Source organism: Sturnira hondurensis, unplaced genomic scaffold (genome assembly GCF_014824575.4).
Source record: "Sturnira hondurensis isolate 20B ecotype Veracruz unplaced genomic scaffold, ASM1482457v3 Scaffold0006496, whole genome shotgun sequence".
In the NCBI taxonomy this organism is placed as follows: domain Eukaryota; kingdom Metazoa; phylum Chordata; class Mammalia; order Chiroptera; family Phyllostomidae; genus Sturnira; species Sturnira hondurensis.
The window spans coordinates 18612644-18630008 of NW_028079127.1; the positions used below are offsets into that span (position 1 = coordinate 18612644).

The 17365-nt window shown below is 47.2% G+C and overlaps 1 protein-coding gene across 3 annotated transcripts in view; it reads right to left on the reverse strand.

Annotated features, from left to right (window-relative positions):
- The window catches only part of RAD54L2 (RAD54 like 2), an 85603-nt gene extending 70725 nt beyond the window's left edge, over nt 1-14878 (reverse strand). For all 3 annotated transcript variants that reach the window (XM_037049596.1, XM_037049595.1, XM_037049597.1), the window contains exon 1: nt 14502-14878. The gene's annotated coding sequence lies outside the window, so the exon portion shown is untranslated. The remainder of the gene's footprint in view (nt 1-14501) is intronic.
- Nucleotides 14879-17365: the final 2487 nt, after the last annotated feature.

The window sequence follows — 17365 nt, forward strand, 5'->3', positions numbered from 1 at the left end:
TAAAGGAGTCTCAGTGTTGGACTTACTATCCATCTAGTTAAGGCCACAGTTGAGACTACACTTACTGAGTGTATAACGAATGACAGTGACCCCAAATGGACCCAAATTCAGAGAAGGAGGCCATGGAGTGTGAGGCTTTGGCGCTGTTGGAAGGCTTCTTGGAGGAGGCAGACCTTGAGACAAACCCTAAAGCAGGGCAGAAGTAGACAAATGGAGGCAGGGAGGAAAGGACGTTCCACAGGGGAACCGTGACGTGGATCTGAGGAGTGCGGGAAAGGCAGGAAGTACCAGGCTTTCTGGAAAGGCAGATAAAGTGATTCACTGGTAAGTACTGATTCCACGTCTGCTATTGACCAGTGCTGGCAGGCACCGAAGAGGTGCAGATGAGAGAGCCCTGGTCACAGAGGGACGAGTGAGCACTCCAGGAGTCATCCAGTCAACGGACACAGACCTGTGAGCAACCTGAGACGCACGGCAGGCGACGACGGCTCTTCCTTCAGCTGAGGAATGGAGAAACGGAATGTAGCAAGCCCGTGGGATGGAATACTTAGTACTCAGTGATAACAGGGAATAAAGTGCTGATAAATGCTATACCACGGGTGATCCTTAAAAACACTATGTTAAGTGAGCCAATCCAGTCATAGAAAGCCACATATTACATGATTCCATTTTTCTGAAATGCCCAGAAGAGGCAAATCAATAGAAACCGAAAGACTCATGGTTACCAAGGAAGGGATAGGAGTGACTGCTTAATGAGCGCAGATGTCTTTCTGTGGTAATGAAATGTTCTGGAGTTAGGTACTGGCGGTGGTTGTATAACCTTGTAAATATACTAAAAAAACACTGAATCGAACACTTTAAAATGGTGAAATGTATGGTATGTGAATTATATTTCAGAAGGAAGAAAGGAAGGAAGGAAAAAGAAAGTCAGTTAAACAGGTTCTCCAGCACAAGCGCAGTTCCGTGCGGCTAGAGGTTGGGGGCAGAAAGTGGGGAGACTGCAAGTGATGAGCCAGATCTTGATCCAGCAGGGCCTCGCTATGGAGTCTGACCCTTGTCCTACACAGGGTGGGCAAACACATGGCACTGGGCGCCGCTGCTGCTGCCTACCTGGCAGATGGGCCTATGATGCCCCTGAGCCCTTCTCTGCTGAGCTCGGAGGAGACTCAATCCCTCTGTCCATGCAACCTCCTCGCAGCCCATGTGCCCCAACAGGAGCCACTGAAGGACCGTGAACAGGGAAGTGGCCTCATCTGAATTTCCAATGTAAAGAGAACCCTCTGGAGGCTGAATGCAGACAAGACAGGTGAGAACAGTCTGGGCACACAATGATGAGACCCTGAACTATACAGCAGTGGCAACGAGAAGGAAGACAAGAGGCAACATTAAAGGCTAAGGAGGCAAAACCAGGAAGACTGCCCTGGTCAGCCGGAGCCCCACAAGGATGGCCCTGCTCCCCACCGTCTCCCCCAGCGTCCGGCACACTTGCTGCATAGGAAGGGAAGGGCTCCCTGAACATCAACCACGTAGGGAAGGGTTTTATCTGCATTCTCTCAGTGAACCTCCCCAATAACACCGTGAGGAAAGTAATGTTGCCCCCACGTCACAGATAAGGAATCTAAGGTTTAGGGAGGCTAAGTGACCTACCCCAAATACACCCAACTAAAGAGGGCAGAATTCAATTCCACCCCAGACTTCTAACTCCAGACTCCAGGCTCCTACCCATGGCCTGGGTTCCCAGCTTGGATTAAGGGGTAGGTAATAGTGTTGTCAATGGTGAAATGCAGGAAATAGCTGGAAGACAGACTGGGGGTCAGAAACAGATCTATCTGGGTGTTCTTGAAAGTTCAGGTAATGGAAGCCTCACATACAGAAGGTGCTCAGAGAGTGTATGTAGTGGGGGAAGGGTATCGAGGATGGACCAAACCATGAGGCAGTAAGGAGTCTGCCCCTAGCCGGGTAGTTCAGTTGGTCAGAGCGTCATCTCAGTGTGCCAAGGTTGTGGGTTCGATCCCTGGTCAGAGCACATACAAGAATCAACTAATAAATTCATAAGTAAGTAAAACAACAAACTGATCTTTTTCTCTCTACCCCTTACCTTTCTCTCTAAAATCAATAAAGTTAAAAAAATGAAAAGGAAGGAAGGAAGGAGTCTTCACAGAGAGTCAGGAGGGGCAAGGACCAGCCTGGGAGTGTGCTCTCAGGAAAGACATGAGTAAGGCGGTGTGATCAACAGAGCCAAATGCTGCAGAAATTTCAGACCCACTCATTGGAGGGGGTCGGTCACTGGAACTACAGAAAAAGACAGCATTTGAGAGGGATTCTCAAAGGGGTTCTCGAAGGCTGCCTGGTATTTTCTGACTGTGTCAGGGCATCAGAATCTGAAGAGCTAGTTAAAAACCCATAGTTCCCCAGTTCCCACAAATGGTGTAGGTGGTTCGGTCTCTTTAAGTCTCTGTTTTCTCATCCCTGAGCTGGAAACAGGAACAGCAACCTCACAGTGTGTGCACTTTACATGTAGGCTTTAAAGAAGCTCCCAGGTGACCATGACGTTACTTGAAAACTGGCTTTCTTTCAGGAACCCGGCTGCAGGAACCACAGGGAAACTTAACTGGAGAAGTGGGTGAATGGCAGCCCTCTCAGGAGGGCTACACAGACAAAGAGGCTGGAGAGAGAGTCAGCCGTCCTGGTCCAGGCCCAGACCTGGGGGCCTGGGTCGCGGATAAGGCGGAGAGCAGAAGAATGAGCAGGTGTGAGATAACACCAACAAAAACTCAACTGAATCTTTCGCACAGGAAGGAAAGAAAAGAATTTAATATGAGCCTGAGGTGTGAAGTCTGGGTGACTGCAAAAATGATGGTATACACTTGACCAAAATCAGGAAGAACAACAGAGGGGTAACTAATGTTCGGGGGCTGGGTAGGGAGAATAGAGAAATTCATGCAAGATACTTGATGAGGATTAAGTGCTAGAAAATAAACACGTAAAAGAGCCAACTGACAGTCGCATGTTGTGGACAGGAAAGCGGTGCGCCAGTTTAGAACACAGACTGGTATGAGATGGCCTGGGTCAGAGCCCCAGCACTGGCCCTTTCTATCTGTGGGGCATGAAAAAGTTACTTAGTTTCTCTAAACCTAGGTTTCTTCATTTATAAAATGAGAACAATGACAGTACACACCTCATATAAGATCAGTTTTTAAATTAAGTAAAAAATACCTGGCTGGCATAGCTCAGTGGATTGAGCGTGGGCCTGCGAACCAGACAATCAAGGTTCGATTCCCAGTCAGGGCACATGCCTGGGTTGCAGGCCAGTTCCCAGTTCCCGGCAGGGGACGCACAAGAGGCAACCATACATTGATATTTCTCTCTCTCTCTCCTTCCCTTCCCCTCTGAAGATAAATAAATTAAAAATCTTTAAAAAAAAGCACAGTGCCTAGTACATGGTAAGTTAGCAATCAATACATATTGATGATTGCCTTTAGCTACTACTCCATGGCGGCAACAGCAGTACCAGCTCTGCTTGGAGAAGCTAACTCACACTATTCAAGAGTCAGAAAAACTTCCCAACTCTGAGACAGGACAGGAAAGCAGAGGACTCTGAGTTTTGACAAAGGAATTAGTAGCTGAATTAGTTAGTACCACTGGCACCATTTCACAATGGTTTAAAAAATTTCCATAAATGTTCTGAACTTGAAACAGGGTCCACTTTAGTTCAGTCACTTATTTGATCTGTATTTTGCAAAAGCATTAACACAAAGAATTGTGCTAGACACAGTATGATGCAAAATTATGCATAGCGTTAATGTGGCGCTCAAGGAGACTTCGAACTGGAGACTACAAACTGGTCCTGGAGAACTAAGGCAAAACTCACGCACGCAAATATCTGAAGTATGCGCCACATCGTGCAAGGTCACTGATGCACCACCGGTCACGAGAGTCAAAAGAGGGAGGACCACTTCCAACGTGGATGAAGCTGTCACCTGAACTAAGCCTGGAAAGACGGTCACAATTTCAACTGGCCAGCACACAGATTCAAGGGAAATAATGGAAATACAGTCAAACGAAACTGAATACAGATGCAAAGCTGCAAAGGTTCAAAGGCGTGTTCCAGCCCTGGCTGGCGTGGCTCAGTTGGTGATGCACTTGTCCTGTAACCGAAAGGCTGCGGGTTTGAATCCCCCATGAGGGCACACACCTAGGTTGCAGGTTTGATCCCAGTCTGGTCACGTATGATCCCTGGCCCTGGTGCATACAAGAGGCAACCAATCAATGTTTCTCTCTCTCCCTTCCTCTCTCTCTAAAAGCAACAAAAAGAAGTCCTTGGGTTAGGATAAGCTTTTTTTTTAAAGGTGAGTTCCAGGAAGAGCCAGGAGTCAAGACTAACTGAAGAACTAGCACAAGGTAACCGGCCCGGTGCTGGAGACAAACGAGCGCGCAAAACCACAGGGTGACGCTGGCCGTCCTGGGAGATGCCAGGCAGGGAGACCCGAGTGGGGAGGAGAAGGGTGGACGTGGCTCCACACATGCTGAGTAGGGCATCTCTGAAACCAGCTCCTCACAGCTGACAGGCTTTTGAAGCGGGACAGGATTCCGACTCTAATCCTGCCCTCCCATCCTCCTGACTGCACACCAAGACCCAGAGTGGCGACACACGGAAATGCCAGAAGTGCGCCGCCGAGGCCGAGACACAGCCCTGGTCTGCAGACTCAGCTCACTGCGCGTTACGCCAGGCCCCTGGCCCGACAGAAGTGTCCAAACGCCAGGATGGAGCGTGGGCTTCGTACAGAAACGGGCGTCAGAGAACGGAATCCCTGAGACAGCCTGAAGTGGTAGCGGTGGACGAGCTTGATCTCAGAGGCCAGGCTACAGAGGGAACAGAAGAAAACAGCAAAGCCCGCTTACATCTGCATGGGGGGCCCGTGGGGGTGGGAAGGCACAGGTGAAGGGGCTGTAAGAAGGCATATCTAAGAGGCAGGCAGAAAATCGAGATAGTGCGGAATCCTAGAAACCAAGGTCAGTGTTGCCTCTTGAGAGAACACATACATGTTCAATAAGTACACGTATAGATGGACATATGTGTCCATGGTTAGATGGACAGAGAGTAAAGACAACGTTTTAGCCCCGTTTAGGGGAAGCCCTTTGCGAAGCACGCGCGGAGGGGTGAATGGAACCACCTACGCAACGGCGTGAGGCAGCACCGCTGTCACCGTTCTAGCACTGCACAAGCTATGGCTGTGTCGCTGCGTGTCTAGACGAGAAAACTTGCTTCTAAACTGCCCGAGTCAAAGAGCAGGCATCAGAGTGAGGGTTGCAAACCAAGTCCTCACTATTGAGGAAATATTATAAATTTTTATTAGGGTAGGAAATGACAAGGTAGATATATTTAAGAAATAACATGTTCTGCCCTGGCTGGTGTAGCTCAGTGGATTGAGCGTGGGCCTGAGAGCCAGAGGATCATGGTTCGGTTCCCGGTTGGGGCATGTGCCTGGGTTGCGGGCCGATTCCTGGCAGGGGACACATGGGAGGCAACCATGCATTGATATTTCTCTCACTCTCTCCTTCTTTTCCCCTCTAAAGATAAATGAATAAAAGCTTTAAAAATTAACAATAAATAAATAAATAAAATGTTCTGCCCTGGCTGGTGTGTCCCAGTGGATTGAGTGTCAGCCTGCGAACCAAAGGGTCGCAGGTTCAATTCCCAGTCAGGGCACATGCCTGGGTTGTGGGCCAGGTCCCCACTGGGGGTGCGCAAGAGGCAACCACATATTGATGTTTCTCTCCCTCTGTTTCTACCCCCCTTCTCCCCTATCTAAAAATAAATAAAATCTTTTTTTAAAAAGGAGAAAATTTTTTAAAATGTTCTTATTAGAGAGACACACACTCAGGGACCATGTCCAAGATTTAACTTTAAAATATGCCAGTAAGAACCAAAAAAGAAACTGGGCAGGATAATTGAAAGAAAAATTGGGGAAATGTTGATAATTGTTGAAACTGGGTATGTGGTACTCATTATACTGCACTCCCCACTGTTGTATATGTTTGAAATTTTCCATAATAAAAAGTCTACTCATGCGCTGCTTCCCTCCCCGGGGAGTGGGTCAAACCGAGGGAGAAAGAACATCAAAGAAAACAACCTTTGTCCAGGCAGTAAAGAATTTACCTTGGAGACAGTGTTCAGGAGAAATACAGGTCCAGAAGCCATTCCACAAAGGATTAAAAGACACAGACGAAGCAGACAGTAAGAAAATGGCAGTAAAACTGCATTTTACACAAAGAGAGAGAGAAAGGGGAGGGCTAGGGCAGTACAAGAGGCCCAGAGCCAAGCACAGCCACCATGGCTGTACCTTGTGTGCAGGTAAAAACAAAAAAAGGAGGGGAGGGACCATCAGAAAAAGCTAGAAAAAAGGCAATGAGTAATGAGTTAATCGATCAATTAATATATATGAAATAAACACATGATAAATGCCCATCCTCCTCAATGAGGAAACATATAATAAATAAAAATGAGTTATCTAGGCTTCAAATTGACAAAGATTAAAAATATTCACAATGTCAGTGCTAGAGGAGAAACATAAATAATACTTTGAAAGTTATTGGGTAATATCTAGCAAAATCTTAAACATACATCACCCCTGACACAGAAATTCCACTTGAAGGATTCCATCCTAAGAAGTATGTGTACACAGTAACCCTGTCAAGTGTGGCTCAGTTGGCTGGAGTGTCGTCCCATAGATGGAAGGGTCATAGGTTCTATTCCCAGTCAGGGCATACGCCTGGTCCCCAGTCGGGGCCTATACAAAGGGCAACCGATAGATGTTTCTCTCTCACATTGGTGTCTCTCTCCCTCCCCCCTCCTCCCTTCTCCTCTCTTAAAATCAATAAGCATATCCTCAAGTAAGGATTAAATAAAGAAATAAGGAGCGCGGGCCTGCGAACCACACTATCGTGGTTCGATTCCCAGTCAGGGCACATTCCTGGGTTGCACGCCAGTTCCTGGCAGGGGCCAGTTCCCAGCAGGGGATGCATGAGAAGCAACCATACATTGATGTTTCTCTTCCTCTCTCCTTCCCTTGCCCTCTAAAGATAAATAAATATTTTAAAAAATAATAAAAGAAAGAAAGAAGTAAAACAAAGAAGTATGTGTAAAAAGTAGAAAAAGATGTAAGCAATGTATACAAAGAAGTATAGAAAGACACATATATTCAAGGATGCTGGTAACTAAAAAAACTGATACAAATATGATATAATACTATGTAACTATTAAAAGATACAAATGGGAAAATACCCAAGCATTGAAGGGGGGAGGGGAGCAAGTAACACTGAAGTAGATACATTGTGATCCCATTTATACAAAAAGGAATTACTTTTCTCTCTCACCCTTAGCATACACAGTGCAGGGAAAAAACGTGGATAACTATAGACCAAATTCGTAACAGTAGTTAACACTGAGACACAGGATTTGGGCTCCTTTCCTTACTTAAAAATGCCTGAATTTTACTGTGCTCATGCATTACCAGTACAAACAAGGACTTTCCAAAAGCAAGAGACTCCAGTGATGAAAGTATCACACTGGAAAGAAAAGTGGGAAAAAAATAAGGAAGCATAAACCCTAAAGTGAGGTGAAAGGTCAAGAATGAGGGAATGGAGGACAGGTGGAGGGCCTGAGGGGACAAAGAGCCTAGGGGGACATGCAAGAAGCTGGGGTAGGAAACGGAACCCTGAGGGGCAGAGAGCGCCCAGCAAAGGTGAGCACATGCCGGCAGCCATGGCAGCCCACTCTCCTGACTCCCCAGAAACAGCAAGCAGTCCGGGGGCAGCAGCAGGCGCCAGGGAGGTAACTCAGGGACGGCAGCCAGCAGGGCAAGACAGAGCACGCACGCAGGCAGGCAAAGGGTTTTCAGACCTGGGGGTGAAGGGGATGGCACCGGTAGCACTGGAACTGCGGACCAATGGCACACAGGCGTCCCAGTGAAGGTGGGAGAAAGAGTGGGGAAGAGAAAGATGGGGAGCTGGGGGGCTAGACAGCACAATGGGAGGAAAAGGCCTGAGCTCAAACCATACCACACCTCAAGTGTTTGTTCCCAAACTTCCATTTTCTCTGCATCACCACACTAGAAGGAAGACCCCTGCTTGTGCGACTGGTCCTCAAGTGCAAAAACATCCTGCGGGCCCTGGACTTTTCTCTTGACCACTGAGTGACCTGTGAGGAGGGTGGGGCTCCCTCTGGGCTCTGCCCCCACCCAGTTCTTCCAGAGTTGCTGGCCTGCTCTTTGAAGAGATGAAGCTCCACGGCCCGTGTGGCGCTTGCTTCTTTCCTTGTATCCTCTACAAGTCAGAAGCCCTGAATGAGGGATGACTCTGACCATCTGATGATTCACCCCAAACTGAAGCCTTAACCATATCCTATGAGGACTTAAAAAAGGGTCCTAAACTTAGAATCAGAAAACCTAGCATTAAGTCCTAGCTTTTCTTCTTAATGGCTCCGTGGACTGGAAAGTGAGCCCGGTCACCTCTTTGTGTGCTTAACCATCTGCAAAATGGGAGATCTGCCTCCCAGGGTGGTTTGGAGGTGAAGGAAAGCCAGTGTATAAAGAAGTGTTTCCTAAACTAGAATATCACACATATACCAGGTGTACTTATCAGAGTACAGCAAACATTTCCACTTCTGCTTCTATGTAACTCGCATCGATGGTGCTGTGAAACCTGGAGTGTGTGTTCACACCTCCAGGGTGCCCGTGCGGCTGAAACGGCCCATGCTTTCCTTGTGTCCAGCCTACGTCCCCACAGTTTGAATCCTGACTTCTCAGTACTACTCGCAGAAAGACTCCCATTAACACCTGCCTGCCACATTCCAAGTGCCTTCTGCTTTGTCTCAGTTTCCCTTTTCATCTCACATCAATGTTGATCTTTACCTACAGTTCCTTTCCGGGCTTCCCTTTTCCGCAGGCAGTTGAGCCCGGCATCTGCGTGACAGAATAAACTGCGCAGCTGCAGTACAGCTCTGCGTTCCGGCCTTTAGTGGGATTCCTGTGCCATCTGATCAACCACAAAAATTGAACCAAAGTAATTTGGACAGTACACGCTCTCAAGTGATTTTACCACTAAGAACAACTAAGGGGTGACTAAATTATTCTGCATAATTCCCTAACTTCTAGGTCAGTAACTCAGAAAGAGCACACAGCCTCCTAACAAAGAATACACTAGTTCCAGTGTCAGCACAGTATTAGGCCGAGCAAAGACCCAGCACTGAGTTCCAATTCCTATAATAAAGTTTGGGCAAGTAACCTGACATTATCCTGAGTGTGATGACACTGAGCTCAGCTGAGTCTCCAAAAGGCTCATCAGCCGACCAAAGTCACACATCCTAGTGCCGAATCCACTGCCCACTCCCAGGCCAGTAGTTGTCTGGAGACCCTGTGGCCTGGGCTGACTTAGTCACTCCTCTTCACACATGAGGATGAAGTGCTCAAGTCAGTAAATGGGCAATGAAAGATCTAGTTAATATCAATGAAAACAGTTACATTCTCTTTCAACAGTAACTTCTGCAAGACCCAAAGAGAACAGATAATATCCCCCAGCCTCAAACCATGAACACATGGAATGAACAACACATTTTCACAGCAAAATTAAGTATTGATCTTAGCAACCTATAAACAAAGGTGGAGGAACACTGTCTTTGGAAATACAAAATCAGATGCAGCCAGGACGGTAGAACTCCGGTAGAACTCTCACCATAACACCAACTCCAGGAGCAACTGCTGGCATTCATACGCAGAGCTCATCTGTTTGTTCACTTGACAAGCGTTTAGGGAGTGCCACTCTATGTCAGAAATGGTGAGGTACAGGACAGAAAAATCAGTAGGACAAGGTCCTGCCCTCAAGTGGGTCACAAAATAAGCAAGGAAAACACAAACATACCAAAAGTTAAGAGTAAGGTGTGACTATGGAAAAGGCTGGCACAGCCTGCAAAGGCCACACAAAGGAGAAGCATGCGGCTTAATTTGGGAAGAACCAAGGAAGGCTTCTAAAAGTGGTATTGGGGGGTATTCAGCACTTTTAAAAAGGGCTGAATTCCGGTCACTTCCAGCCTAATAGTCAGATAAGCAACAGAACGGGGAGGAGAATTAGCAGGAAGGAGAGTGTGAGCAGGCGGGGGCCTTCTAGGGTTCAGTACGGGCCTTAAGTGGCAAAGGAGGGACTGAAAAGAAGATGCCTAAGAGGCCTGGTCTTAAAGGTCCCTTGAGGTGTTAGCTTAGAGACACACCAGGATCCAGATGTTCACGGTATTTTGAAGTCAGAGGAATATCATTTACTTTTAATCGGAGTTAAAGACCACCTAGCGTGACTAAGGAAGATGAAGAGAGAGTTGGAGGCAGATACTTTGAATCACTTCTGTCTGGCTCCTACTTTTTTGCTCTCATAGGGAAAAAATAAAATCTGTGAACCTTCTGTTCGTCAAAAACTTTTCTAAACAGAGTGCTAGATTCTATCGAAGTAGCTCAAATTAGAGAAAGAGGACATCTGGAGATTTCCCAACATCTGGCACCTTCCAGGCAAAAAGACCAAAGTCAAGTCTCTGATGGCAATAGAGTAGTGACTTTCAACATTTTCTCATGGCGCACATAAACTAATTACTAAAATTCCGTGACATGCCAAAAGATCGATCTTTTGCTGATGTGACAAAAAAAATTATATAGATATGACTTTGATTCATTCACACTAGATGGCTATTGTTGTGTTGGCTGTTGTCATTCTTTTATTTGACCACCTAAGAGAAAAGAGGTCAGTACCCCTGAATATTCCATGTTTTAAAAATTCTTGCAGTACCCTGGTTGAAAAATCACTGCAATAGAAGAAAGCCAGAGAAAAATCCAGAATAGGGGCCACGCAGAACACAATGCTTCTTGGCATACTCTAGCACTCTGTCAATGGGAATGTCCACTAGCATGGACATGCCAAACGGTTGTGTCCTGGTTTCTCCATAGAAACTTCTGGGAAAAAAACCTACCAGTGCCAGGAATAACCTTGGACTTTATAGTGTTGACTCCTGCCCACTGAAGTACCTTGACAATCCTCTCAGCTATCCAGGGTGCCTCACCAGGCCAGCAAACTGTGCCCCTCACCCATGCACAGCACCCAGCTACACTCCTACTACTAGTACTACTGAGGACAGTGCCCCCCAATACCACGAACTCCACTAACTCTTACTGACCGAAAGCCCTGACCACACCCACCCCTCAGCCCACGTCTCCACTCCTCAATACAACCTGCAGAGGTTCTATTGGCTCCATTTTACAGATGGAAAAAAAATGAATAAAACAAAAAGCAAGGCTCAGAGAGGTTACAAACTTACCCAGGTCAAAGAGCAAGCAAGAGTTAGAGGGCGGGCGGCTCCAAAGCCCATGCCCTTCCCATTTTACTAGGCGCCTCCTAGTTTTCTAATGGAATAAAAAGCTCCCAAGCCTTCTTTCCAAGAGTTTCTGAAGTTCATCCATTTGACTAAGAGTAGTCGAAATCACTTCTTTCAGCAATCACTTTGCCTTCAAAGCAATAAATAAGCCAGTTTCTATTTCCTTAGAGATATTTCAAAGAATGAATTTATTATCTAATTGCCTTGATTTCAAATCTCTCCATTTAGCCCTGTCTGCTGTGGCTCAGTAGATTGAGCCCTGGCCTGCAAAATAAAGGGTCACCGGTTTGATTCCCAGTCAGAGCACATGCCTGGGTTGCAGGCGAGGTCCCCTAGTGGGGGGGGGGGGTGGTGAGAGGCAACCACACATGGATATTTCTCTCCCTCTTACTCCCTCTGTCTAAAAATATAATAAATAAAATCTTTAAAATTTTTTCTTCACTTATTTCTGGCCAAATAGATACACAGAGAGATAGAAAAGAGAGCAATGGACAAAATTTCATTTTACTAGATCAGAATGGAGATTAAAGCAAAAATATTCAAATATAGTTTACATTAAAATAAATAATAATAAGCAAATGTAACTTACATTGTATTTTATGCAGTAAAAATTAAGAGGCCATTTCAAACAGACTGTGTCTTACCTCAACCTTATTCTTCCTGTTCTAGGGGACACCATATGCTCCCAGCTATAGACAGTGATCTGGACAAAGGAGGTAAGGACACCTCCACGCTCTCAAAACTACAGTGGGAAGGAAAGGGTGACAGCCCCTGAGGAACCTGACCACACGTACATCTGTGAGTCACTGCTTATCCAGACACACTCGGGAACAAAATGTTTACCTTGTGGTTTGTCTGCAGGAGCACTTCAATTAGCAAGTGTGTTTAAATAAAATAATACAAAAACAATCCTGTACCAACGAGAAAAATGAGAGCTAAACTTAGCTCTATGGCAATATATGAAGATAATCAGTTGTCACTCATCAAAGTCAATGCTTTATAAAGACCTTACTCAAAGGTCTTGATATTGATATGCCTGAATCACTCCTTCCTTCACAGATCCACGGCACTTCTGAACTAAGAACAACTACTACTAATGTCAAAAATATCACCGCAGTGGAGGTGCCTGACACGGTGTCTGGCACAATTCAACAGATTCTGGTGTATGAAAGAATGAATTACGTAAGATAGAAGAAAATTTAAGAGAGACAAAGAATTCGACTTAAGGAAAATACATAACATTTTAAAGATTAAGGGAAAAAACAATCCCCAGAACTATCCAGAGAACTACAAATTGTTGAAATTCCCTCACATCTCACCTGAAAACGTATCCTAGACTCCAACTAGTCAGCACTTCCTAACATCCTACACTGATACAGTGCAAAGCTTCTGACCCTGCTTTTTTCCATATCGGGCTGGAGAGTGCAGCCACAGACAACGCACCAGCCTTTGCCCAACTCGGCATGCAGAGCTCTGGTGCATGGTTGCGAATCTCATTTGCATACCCAGTGACACAGGAGAGACATGGTTGACCGACTAAAGTCATCAGAGACAGGTAACACTTCTAGTGAAGATGATGTCCTGTGAGAGCTGAGAGTCACTAAGATTTAACAGATTCAATACAATGGCTTCACGGCTATCGGTAAAAGTAACATTTCATGGATTTAGGGATATAAAGAACATTACAATTTTTTAATTAAATTCATTGGGTGGCATTGGTTAACAAGACCCTATAGGTTTCAAGTGCACAATGCTATAATAAATCATCTGTATATTCCATTGTGTTCACCACCCAGTCAAGTCTCCTTCCATCACCACATATTTGACCCATAAAGAAGTTATAACAACATAAACTGTTAGTTTTCACACCCCTCTGTAGAGTTGCACTCATTAAACAATGGCACTGAAATAAGTAAAAACAGGCCCTTAAATTAACTCAGATTTATTAAAAAATTGGAAACCCCCTAGAATTTACATAAATTGTGGTGTCTAAGTTTGTCTATTACAAAGTCACAGTGCTGTAAAGAAAGTATGAGTCACAATTCAAAACCAAAGGAGGAAAAAAATAAACAGAAAAAAGCTCTGAATCCACATCCCACAAAGAAATTCTTTACTTAAAATACTGCCAATGACAGCTCCCATTCCGACCTGGGGTAAGGAGGACTGGCCCACACTGTCTTCTACTGGGAAACAAACTCATTAAGCCCCGGGTGCCCCTCCCAGCCCCATCACCCAACAGAGTCAGCCGCATCCACAGCAAGCAGTGGGATTCTAACGGGTCTGAGTCACCCACGCCCCCGCACTCAGAGGTCATTCTCCACCAGGCAGCCCACTTTGCTTAGTCCCCGTGTTCTCTCCCAGGTTGCCACCACCATGGCCCACGTAGAGCAAATTCTCCAACCTCACCCGACCCTCTACCGACCCTCCTCTACACTTCAGCCTTGTCCTAACGCCACTCACAGGGACACTCTAGCGGCAAGTTCCCTGCCTGAGAACCATCCAAGGACAGGATGCGTCTGGGCCCTGGGGGATCCAGCTCTAGGCTCAACTCCCCTGCGCCCCGCTGATCCTTGGCCTTTCCAGGAACTAATCACCGGTTACCTCGGAGAAGCTAAACTCTCACTGCCTCGTCTCCCCAGCCAGCCAAGGTCACAGACCTCGCGGGGAGAGGGGCCGGGGGAGAAAGACGCGAGGCGCCTCGGGACCAGATGCATGGAGGCCCCCGGAATTCCGTACGCAAGACCTCCACGTTCACCCCACAATGGTCGGCCTCCAGGGCGTCTGCACCTAGCGTTGTGTGCGGACGCCACTAGAGTTAAGTCTCCGTGCCCCTGCGACTCCCTTCCCAGGCTAAAAAAATCCTGAGTATCAAGCCACCGGGGCCCCGGGTCGAAGCTAAGATCCCCTCCAAGCCTCCGGTCCCTGGCGTTTCCTTGGTCGGATCTGGCGCCCTAAGGCCCGGGCCGCCGGGACCGACTCGCTGTACCAGGCCGCAGAGCGCCAGGGGCCCGGGCCGCGTCCCCACGGGGCCCCCATTGTTGCGGGTCCCGACGACCCGGGCAGGGAGCCGGGGGCCGGCACCGGCACTCACCTCCGCGCCGCGGCTCCGGGCCGCGCAGGGCCAGGCAGGGCCGAGGGGCCTCGCGTTCCGCTGCGCCCGCCTCGGCGGCGTCTGCGGCGGCGGAGGCGCGGGCGGGGGCGGCGGCCCGGGCGGGAAGCAGCGGGCCAGGCCCGGGCGCCGCGGACTGGCTGGGACGGAGCTCGGGTCTTCTCAGGCGACGGCGCTCGAAGCCTCCGCTCGCGGTCCGCGCCAAAAAGCGTCCCCCTCCCGGCCCGCGCGCCAGGCCGCCCGGACGGGAACACACCCCGCCGACAGGAAAGTTCCGCCGAGAGCTGGCGGAGGCCGCTCTCGCCCCGCGCCAGGTGGACCGCGATTCCTCCCTGGAGAGCGCCGTCTACGCTCCCGAGGACCGTTTCAGGAGTGAACGCGGCGCTGAAATCCCAGGCCGGAAGCCACCCGGGAATGGTTCCAGGGCTGGGTCCGACGGGAAAGGGCTGCACCCTGCCGGCCACCAGGGAGGCACGCTGGCCACTTAAGGATTTGGTTGAGCCTCGGTTCCTCCTCATTCTTCACGTGAGGGTAACCTTGAGGGCTTGATAGGATTGAAGGAGAGGATAAAAGCGCCTGGCGCGGAGAGACAGTACTTAACGTTGGGCAGGGTCGTTGCTGATGCTACTATCGCCTCCTGCAGAGGTTCGCGCCGCCCTCATGGACCCGCGAAAGGGATGCGCACTTGTCTCCAGGACGCCCTGGAAAAGAAGCCAGGAAAAGAAAAGCTTTTTGGATTACTGACACTCAAGGGGAGGTTAAGGATGCAGATTCTCCTTCCTCAAGTTGGTAATGGCTGCCACGTGGGCTCAGGTTAACGAGAAGAGCTTATTGTGTCTGCTGTCTCCACTACAACCCCACGTCCTCCTCCTCCTGTGAACCTTGGCGAGATGAAGAAAAAATTCTGAAAGTGGATTATTAAAAAGGTTTTGCTTTCCTCATAAAATCGGGGGATTATGGAAAAATCCTTTTTTCTCCCCATCTCCCTCTTCTGGGCTTTCACACCTGGAGCTTCGAGGCATACCTACCGTAGTTATTTTCGGAGCAAATTAGGTCATAAAAATACAACTATGTGTTCCCAAACTGTCAATGGGAAGTTAGATCTGCAGAAGGTGCTCCAAAAAGGATCAGAGCTTTCTGTGTTCTCAGATTTTCCATTCTCACTTAGTCCTTTGGCTTCTGAGACTCGGGAAAGTTTAGCCTGATATTCTTTCTCCCTTGTCTGAAGAAACTTTCCAAAAAGCTGACTTATATCAGCCCCTTGCACCCGAATGAAATTTTTCACACATGCACACACATGGATTTCCATTAGCTTATCCTCTGGAAGTAAGGAATGGGCTCTGCCCATCTATGGCTATTTTGGTGACCATCTAGAAATGGCGGACTCCTGGGTTAGAAAGCAGCATGCTCACAACCTCTGCAGGCTCTGCTCCCCCGAGGAAGGGGGCTTCATCTTAGGCAAGGAAGTTTTGCTAAGGAAAAGTTTTTAAGGATGAGGAGGCTTTGAAAAGCAGAACAGCATGGGAATAAACATGGATATAAGAAAGAAAAGAAAGAGGCAGTCCTAGCTCGACTCCAGGGAGTTTAGCTGGGCAGGCAGGGATGTGTCATTTCTGGCCTCTCACTGTAACTCCTGAGAGCTCAGTCGGTGACCACTCCTAGATCCACGTGATCACCCCTGGGTTAGGGCTGGGTGGGAAATGTGTGTGTGGGGGGGCCTATGCTCCAGGGCCCAGAGGGTCTGCTTACCCTCAACACACATGGATGCTCCCAGAGGCAGGGTGATAAAAACATTCAGCACACTGGGAAGGAAAGGAGCCTCCTTAGCATTATTAAAGGCTATTAATAAAAAAAAATTGACGGCCCTGGCTGGTGTAGCTCAGTGGAGGATCGTGGTTCGATTCCCAGTCAGGGCACATGCCTGGGTTGCAGGCCAGTTCCCAACAGGGGACTCACAAGAGGCAACCATACATTGATGTTTCTCTCCCTCTCTCCTTCCCTTCCCCTCTAAAGACAAATAAATAAAAATCTTTAAATTTTTTTTAAATTGACAACTAGCATTGTACTCCATGATGTAATACTGCAAGTGTTGAAAGCTTTCTGCTGAAGACCAGAAATAAGACAAACATGCCTGCTTTCCCCACTGCTATGGAACATCGCACTGGAAGTTCCAGCCAAAGCAATGAGGCAAGAAAAAGATGAGAGGCAACCAGACTGGCCCTTTGTGATAAAAACAAAACGAAACACTCAATGAACTAGGAGTAGGAGACTACCTCAACGCAGCAAAGGCCCTATGTGAAAAGCCACAGGTGATATTATATTCAATGACAAAAAGCAAACTTTTCCCTCTAAGATCAAGAATAACACAAGGATACTAACTCTCATATTTCTACTCAACATAGACCTGAAAGTCCTAGCCAGAGAAATTAGGCAACAAAAAGATAACCAAATTGGAAAAGTAGAAGTAAAATTCTGTTTACGATGATATAATCTTATATATAGAAAACTCTAAAGATTCCATGCAAAAAAAAAAAGTTAGAGCTAATAAATGAGTTCAGCAAAGCTGCAGGGTACAAAAACAACTCAAAATTAGTTACATTTCTACACACTAACACTTAGCAATCTGAAAAGGAAATTAAGAAAACAATTTCATTTATACTAGCATCAAAAAAATAAACTACTTAGAAATAAATTTAACCAAAAAGAAGAAAGACTTGCACACTGAAAACTAAAAATGTTGCTAAAAGAAATTAAGAAAATACAAATAAATGAAAAGACATGCTGATGATTGTCAAGATGTCAATACTGCCCAAAGCAATGTTCAGGTTTGATGCAATCCATATCAA